The sequence below is a fragment of the Salminus brasiliensis genome, chromosome 12, assembly GCF_030463535.1.
Source record: "Salminus brasiliensis chromosome 12, fSalBra1.hap2, whole genome shotgun sequence".
Classification (NCBI taxonomy): Eukaryota; Metazoa; Chordata; class Actinopteri; order Characiformes; family Bryconidae; genus Salminus; species Salminus brasiliensis.
The window spans coordinates 24,853,497-24,860,787 of NC_132889.1; positions in this window are offsets into that span (position 1 = coordinate 24,853,497).

Below are 7,291 nucleotides of genomic sequence, written 5' to 3' on the forward strand. Positions count from 1 at the left end.
TTTTTTGAGGGTTCCTCAAAGCATCTTAAGAGGTTTCTCCATGGTTTCAAATTGAAGAACCTCCAGAAGTTCCACAAGGAACTTTTTCCAGTGAAGAAGCAAAATGATTGAATACCATATCGAGACAGACTCCACAAACTCTTACTTGTATGAACTCTGATCTTTGAACAATATTGATCCAAAAGTTGCAGTGTCATTATTGCTGCCTTTAACCTCATACTTGGATATTACCAACGAAGGTGGGGCCTCCATGAATTGCATAATTGAGCTTTAGGTACCCATGTTTCTGGTTTGACAGTTGTCCTTTCTTAGACTACCTTTTGGTTGGTACTAACCCAAGACCTGCCTGATGTTTTAGACATCACATAGACGTTCTGACCCATTCGTCTAACCATCACAATTTGGGCCTTTGGCTCAGATCTTCACATTTGTCACATCTTCACATCTTTCCTGTCTCTAACACATCACCTTAAAGAATGCACTGCTCACTTGCTGCTTAATATATCTGTATTCCCTGACAGATGCCACTGTAGATAAAGTAATTCAATATTTTTCACTCCACCTGTCAGTAGTGCTAACGTTATGGCTGATCCGTGTAGATCCACACACAGAACCCACGCTGGGCTTCTGCCTGCACATCTAAATATTTTCTTTAGGAAGTTCTAAGTGGTCATCCTTGGCCTCCTGTTTCACTGGAGTATAAATAAGAGGTGACACAAAGGTCAAACACCCTTAGTCATCTGTCAGCATGAGGAAGATTTAAGAATGCGCAAAACAGAAGAGGCAAAAGGTTACTGATCCTCTTAAATCAGGCAACAGCTATAAAAACTGCTTCACACTTAAAAAGAATCATGAACCATTTTTGAAAAAGAGATCAGCAAGTATGAAGAACCTTTTAAAGATTTAAAGACCCTTCGCATAATGTGATGGTTCTATACCAATGTTGAGGTTCCCCATAGAATATTTACATTGCATGGAGGTTCTTTAGATGGGAAATTCCACTTGTGGCTGAATGTTCTCTAGGTTTCTTTGAGTTTTTAAGATTTGTTTGTGTGAACGTGAAGCTTTTTACAGTTTAGCCTAATATACAGATTTGACACTGATTAAATATCTTGTTTTCTAGAATCTTGAAATGCGCAAGTGGCAAAACACTGTAACAACTCCATTCAACTAAAATTTATTTCTACAGCAATTTACACAACCAATAATGTCACAAAGCAGCTGTACAGAGGTCCAGGTCTGAGCCCATTTTTGGCAAGACAAGGGCGACATTAGCAAGGAAAAACTCCATCAGATCAAGAGGAAGAAACCTTGAGAGGAACCAAGGGGAATGCAACTTCCTCTAGACGACGCCAGATAGGAAATAAATGAACAACAAGAATGAATTTAAAAAAAGAGCTGTGGCAAAATGTGACATCAGTGCCATTAATGATGAAAATGTGAGTGAAATGTGAAAGTCTGTGCAGATAGACAGCCACTGTTGGTCACTGTTGTTGGTTGGTTGCATCTTAGGGTCATCCACCCTTTAAAAACTACATTAAGACCATTGTTTCTGCACACTATGCCTTCAATCACAATCAATAATGTTTCCTTGAGGAAAGACAGAAAGGAGCTATGTTTGGGGCAGATGTGGCCTGAAGATTAGAGACGCAGGCTTGAGACCAGAAGGTTGCCAGTTTGATCCCCTGGACGATTCGAAAATGTAGATGGGGGAGTGAAGGAACAACACCTGTTAGCTCCCTCGACATTGACATGCCAAAGGCATCTAACCCCCTATTGCTTTTTGGGTGCTGATGTGGCTGACCACTGCTTTGCGTGAGTGTGTGTGTGTGTGTGTGTGTGTGTGTGTGTGTGTGTGTGTGTGTGTTGACTATAACAGATGAACTATAACAGATTGGGGTGTTTTGTGCTTGGTTTTGAGTACTTAGCATTGTCCTGCATATCCTTAAAGCTCATGACTTGCACATCACATTAGCGATAGTTCTTCTACTACTGCTGTTTTGGGATCTGTTGTGTTACACTATATGGACGAAAGTATTGGGAAACCTACACACTGCACCAACGGGAGTTTTTATGATTCTAAATCCATAGACATTAGTATGGAGTTTAAGCTGCTCCTTATTGGCAGCTCTAACAGCAGGTTTAGAACTCTGCAGTTATTGAGTCAGCAGAGGATTGGGGACTTTTATGCACTATGTGAGTGCAGGGGCACTCGGCGACCCCACTCTGTAAATTTTTACATGGTCAGGCACTTAGTGTCTGAGTTACTGTGGGTCCTAAACGCCTCCGCTTTTCAATAATACCACTCACAGTTGATGGGGGAATATCTAGAAGGGAAGAAATTTGACCAACTGACCCATTCTTTTACAACTGCATGGGTAGGTGCTTGATTTTATACAAATTTGCCAATGGATTTAATGAATAAGAGGTGTTCCAATATTTTTGTCCATACATATCTACATATCTGAGTGAACCAGAGTAGGATGAGTTCCCCTTTCAGGTTTTGGTTTCTTTCTGAAAGTTTTTTTTTTGCCACTGCCACAGTTATTTTTCTATTATAATGTTGTTTTTGTTATAAAACACTATAAATCATGTTTAACTGAATTAAACTGAATTTGTCCATTTGTGAGCACACTTTTGCCATGAACTAGCTAACTGCTAGGATAGCTAGCCAGCTAACAGCTAGCTACCACATGGCTAACGTATTTGTATATTTGAATTTATAAAATGAAATGAATTTATGAATATAGATAAACTGAATGCCACATCCCAACAATCAGATCCTTCTCTCATCCGTTTAGTGTTTTGATCAGTTTTCAGCTTTTCACATACAAAATAATGCAATTATTCAAAGTAAACAGAAGTTGTTGTTTTTCACAGCTATATAATAGTTTTGCACAAAGTTTTTTTGTCCAGATGAAGTTTATTAATTAAGGGCTTAATATATAAGGCACATTTGTGACATGTTTTTGAGATTAATTTGTGTGTGTGTGTGTGTGTGTGTGGGTTATTTTGAGGCTACATTACTCTCTTGTTTTCAGGGCAGGATGAAGAAGATTCAACAAAGACTTTTTGTTCATCTAGCTGCACTGGCAGTGCCAATACTTCTGGAGGGCACTGTATCTGTCGGCGGTTGCTGATGTGCCAAGGCGTAATGCTTGAATGTTAATGGTGATTAGTTTGGGCACAAATTAACAGTGATTGCAAAACACAGGGAGCGACACACGGTAAATGACAGTGAAGGTGGTAATTATCAGCTGCAGTGAGGTATAGTTTTATCCATATCAACTCGCTCTTTCCCACCTCCATGCCGTGCCCAGCATGATTAATTCTCTTGGCCTCGTGGATGCGGACACTTTGTGAGTGGCTAATTTTCTGGCCAGAGAAATACATGCCAGGAGAGAAAATGCTTCCAGCTATTGATTACGTGTCAGAGATTTGGGTTAGAGGAAAGGAAGCTGGAGCAATGACACAAAGCAAAAGAACAATTTACTTTTTTGGGGGGAAGGGCTATAAATAGCCTTACCGAACTGCCATGGATCCTATTTTGCGAACACTTTGATCCTGCAGTCACATTTAAAAAAAAAGGCATCTAGTATAGCCTAATCTTATGTTGGCTTAGTGTTAATGATGGTTTGAGGTGTTATTTGCTATAGAAACTAATAGAAGTGGAATGGAAATGAATGTATTTACCTTGACATAGTTAAATAATGAGAGTTCTGTACATGGAAATGACAAACCATAAACCACAAGCACTGCTGTGTCTTCACTCAAGAGAAAATCATTGCAAAAACACAGCTGTAAGCCGAGCCTGATTCCATAACCCCAACAATGTTATGTAACAGTCTTGACCCATTAGATTTACACCCTCAGCACATACATACATCCAGCCCACCAGCAAAAGCCTTTTGACAGTTAAACAGCTGCAACACAGTAAAATACAACAGCCACTTTGGGAGAGTATGATGTTGGGTATGAGGCCTTTAAGTACAATGTTTACATTTAAGGATGCAATTTTTAACATAGTGGAACCTTCATACCAAGTCTGCCAGTCTGTTTTGCCTTCAGTGCTCTGCAACCAGGCCTAGAAACTCCATAGCTCTCATAAATTCCCACCTTTTCTCCTTCTCTGCTCCCTGTCTGCGTCTGCTCTCTTTAATTTCCCTCCTCCACACAAGTGCTCATTAGCGAGGGAAGCTATTGTTGGCGGTTCTCATTTGTTTGGTCCCCCACAAAGCACGAATTCCACTTCCCGACTGTAGGGGGAGCCCTGGAATAATAATGTTTTTTTGTTGTTTTTGTTTTTTACTTTTTAGAAAGGTTGTAAACTACAAGATTTTCATACAACCGTCAGATTCAAATTCTGCCAAAAAGTGAAATACGTCCAAAAAATGAAGATTCAAGGTTTTGGTGTGATGGCAACGACCATGACATGACATTTTTTGTTATTCCTAAACATTAAGACAGCACTATTTGGACAGTGTCCATCCTTTCCATCATGTCCCACATTGCCCTTCACCAAGGACAAATGTCCTCTAACATAATCTCACCTCACAAAATCAAGAAAAGTACACATTATGTGAGAGCACCAGAGAACCCATGCAAAGCTAATAAAATGCATGCGGGCAGGAACATGGCGCTTCAGTGAAGATGTATGCTAAAGTGTTTTGCCTTGTTCCCTCCTCCAATCACAGGGTAGCAGTATTAAAAACCTGAGGGGCCTGCAAATGATTTCAACCCCCCCCCCCCTTTCCCACTACACACACACACACAGGCATGAACAATCGCTCACAAAGCCATTTTCTCTGCTTCACACAAAGACACATAAATAGCCCTCACCTCACACATTTTCTCGCACTTGAAAATGGTATTCATGAACAATAATTGTGGGCAGTATTGCTCTGCAAACAGAAGAGATGGAGAAAGTGCACTGCTCCTGGATTAACTATACTCTCATTACACACACGCAGGAGTTTAATGAGAGTTCAGGTGCAGGAAAAATAGACATCACATCCAATAAAGATCTCATGTAAAGCTCCTTCTCAGCCTGGTCTTGGTTAAAAACCTCTGGGTGATGAATCTGAAGAACAGCATGGGGTTTTATGATCCTGTCACGTCTGCACTGAGAAATCTTGGTCATGTCACGATGATGTATGCTCACCAAAGGCTTAAGGGCGTATTCTCAATGACCTCATCAATCACAGAGGTGATAAGCATCTACAGTGTTGCTTGTCACTGCTGATCAGAGTGGTCTGATGTTTGGCTTTGGCTAATTGATGCACAATCGATAAGCAAAACAGACTGACCAATAAGGCAAGAGCTAATTCTGCACTGGAACGAGATATATATATATATATATATATATATATATATTTTTTTTTTTTTTTTCGGGGGGGGGGGGGGGGGGGGGTCCAAATTATTGACTCTAACGATTGGCTCATTAACTCCTGCAGTCTGGGGGGCCCTGGGTGGTTCAGCGGACTAAGGCTGTCACTGTGATCAGAGGGTTGCTGGTTCATATCCCAATAATGCTGCAATTGGCCTTGCTCTCTCTAGGGTGGGTAGATGGTGCTATCCCCCCACATCACTCTAGTGCAGTGTTGCTAGCCAGTGCGTCGGAGCTGAGTATACAGCACTTTCCTCCAGGCGTGTTGGGATTTACATACAGTGGGGAGAACAAGTATTTGATACACTGCTGATTTTTCAGGTTTTCCCACTTGCAAAGCATGTAGAAGACTGTAATTTTTATCATAGGTACTCTTCAACTGTGAGTGATGGAATCTAAAACAAAAATCAAGAAAAATACATTGTATGATTTTTAAATAATTAATTTCCATTTTATTGTGGGAAATAAGTATTTGATACACCAGAAAAAGAAACTTAATATTTGGTACAGAAACCTTTGTTTGCAATTACAGAGATGAGACGTTTCCTGTAGTTCTTGACAAGGTTTGCACACACTGCAGCAGGGATTTTGGCCCACTCCTCCATACAGATCTCCTCCAGAGCCTTCAGGTTTCGTGGCTGTCGCTGGGCCACACGGACTTTAGGCTCCCTCCAAAGATTTTCTATTGGATTCAGGTCTGGAGACTGGCTAGGCCACTCCAGGACCTTAAGATGTTTCCTACGGAGCCACTCTTTAGTTGCCCTGGCTGTGTGTTTTGGGTCGTTATCATGCTGGAAGACCCAGCCACGACCCATCTTCAGTGCTCTTACTGAGGGAAGGAGGTTGTTGGCCAAAATCTCACGATACATGGCCCCATCCATCCTTCCCACAATACGGTGCAGTCGTCCTGTCCCCTTTGCAGAAAAGCATCCCCAAAGAATGATGTTTCCACCGCCATGCTTCACGGTTGGGATGGTGTTCTTGGGGTTGTACTCATCATTCTTCTTCCTCCAAACATGACGAGTGGAGTTTAAACCAAAAAGTTCTATTTTTGTCTCATCAGACCACATGACCTTCTCCCATTCCTCCTCTGGATCATTCAGATGGTCATTTGCAAACTTCAGACGGGCTTTGACATGCGTTGGCTTGAGGAAGGGCACCTTGCGTGCACTGCAGGATTTTAATCCTTGACGGCGTAGAGTGTTACTGATTGTTTTCTTTGAGACTGTGGTCCCAGCTCTATTCAGGTCATTGACCAGGTCCTGCCGTGTAATTCTGGGCTCATTCCTCACCTTCCTCAAGATCATTGATGCTCCACGAGGTGAGATCTTGCATGGCGCCCCAGACCGAGGGAGATTATCCGTTATTTTGCATTTCTTCCATTTTCTAATAATTGCACCAGCAGTTGTTGCCTTCTCACCAAGCTGCTTGCCTATTGTCCTATAGCCCATCCCAGCCTTGTGCAGGTCTACAATTTTATCCCTGATGTCCTTACAAAGCTCTCTGGTCTTGGGCATTGTGGAGATGCTGGAGTCTGACTGATTGAGTGTGTGGACAGGTGTCTTTTATACAGGTAACGAGTTCAAACAGGTGCAGTTAATACAGGTAATGAGTGGAGAACAGGAGGGCTTCTTAAAGAAGAAGTAACATGTCTGTGAGAGCCAAAATTCTTACTGGTTGATAGATGATCAAATACCTATTTCCCACAATAAAATGGAAATTAATTATTTAAAAATCATACAATGTATTTTTCTGGATTTTTGTTTTAGATTCCATCACTCACAGTTGAAGAGTACCTATGATAACAATTACAATCTTCTACATGCTTTGCAAGTGGGAAAACCTGAAAAATCAGCAGTGTATCAAATACTTGTTCTCCCCACTGTATTTACAACTCCTGCAGTC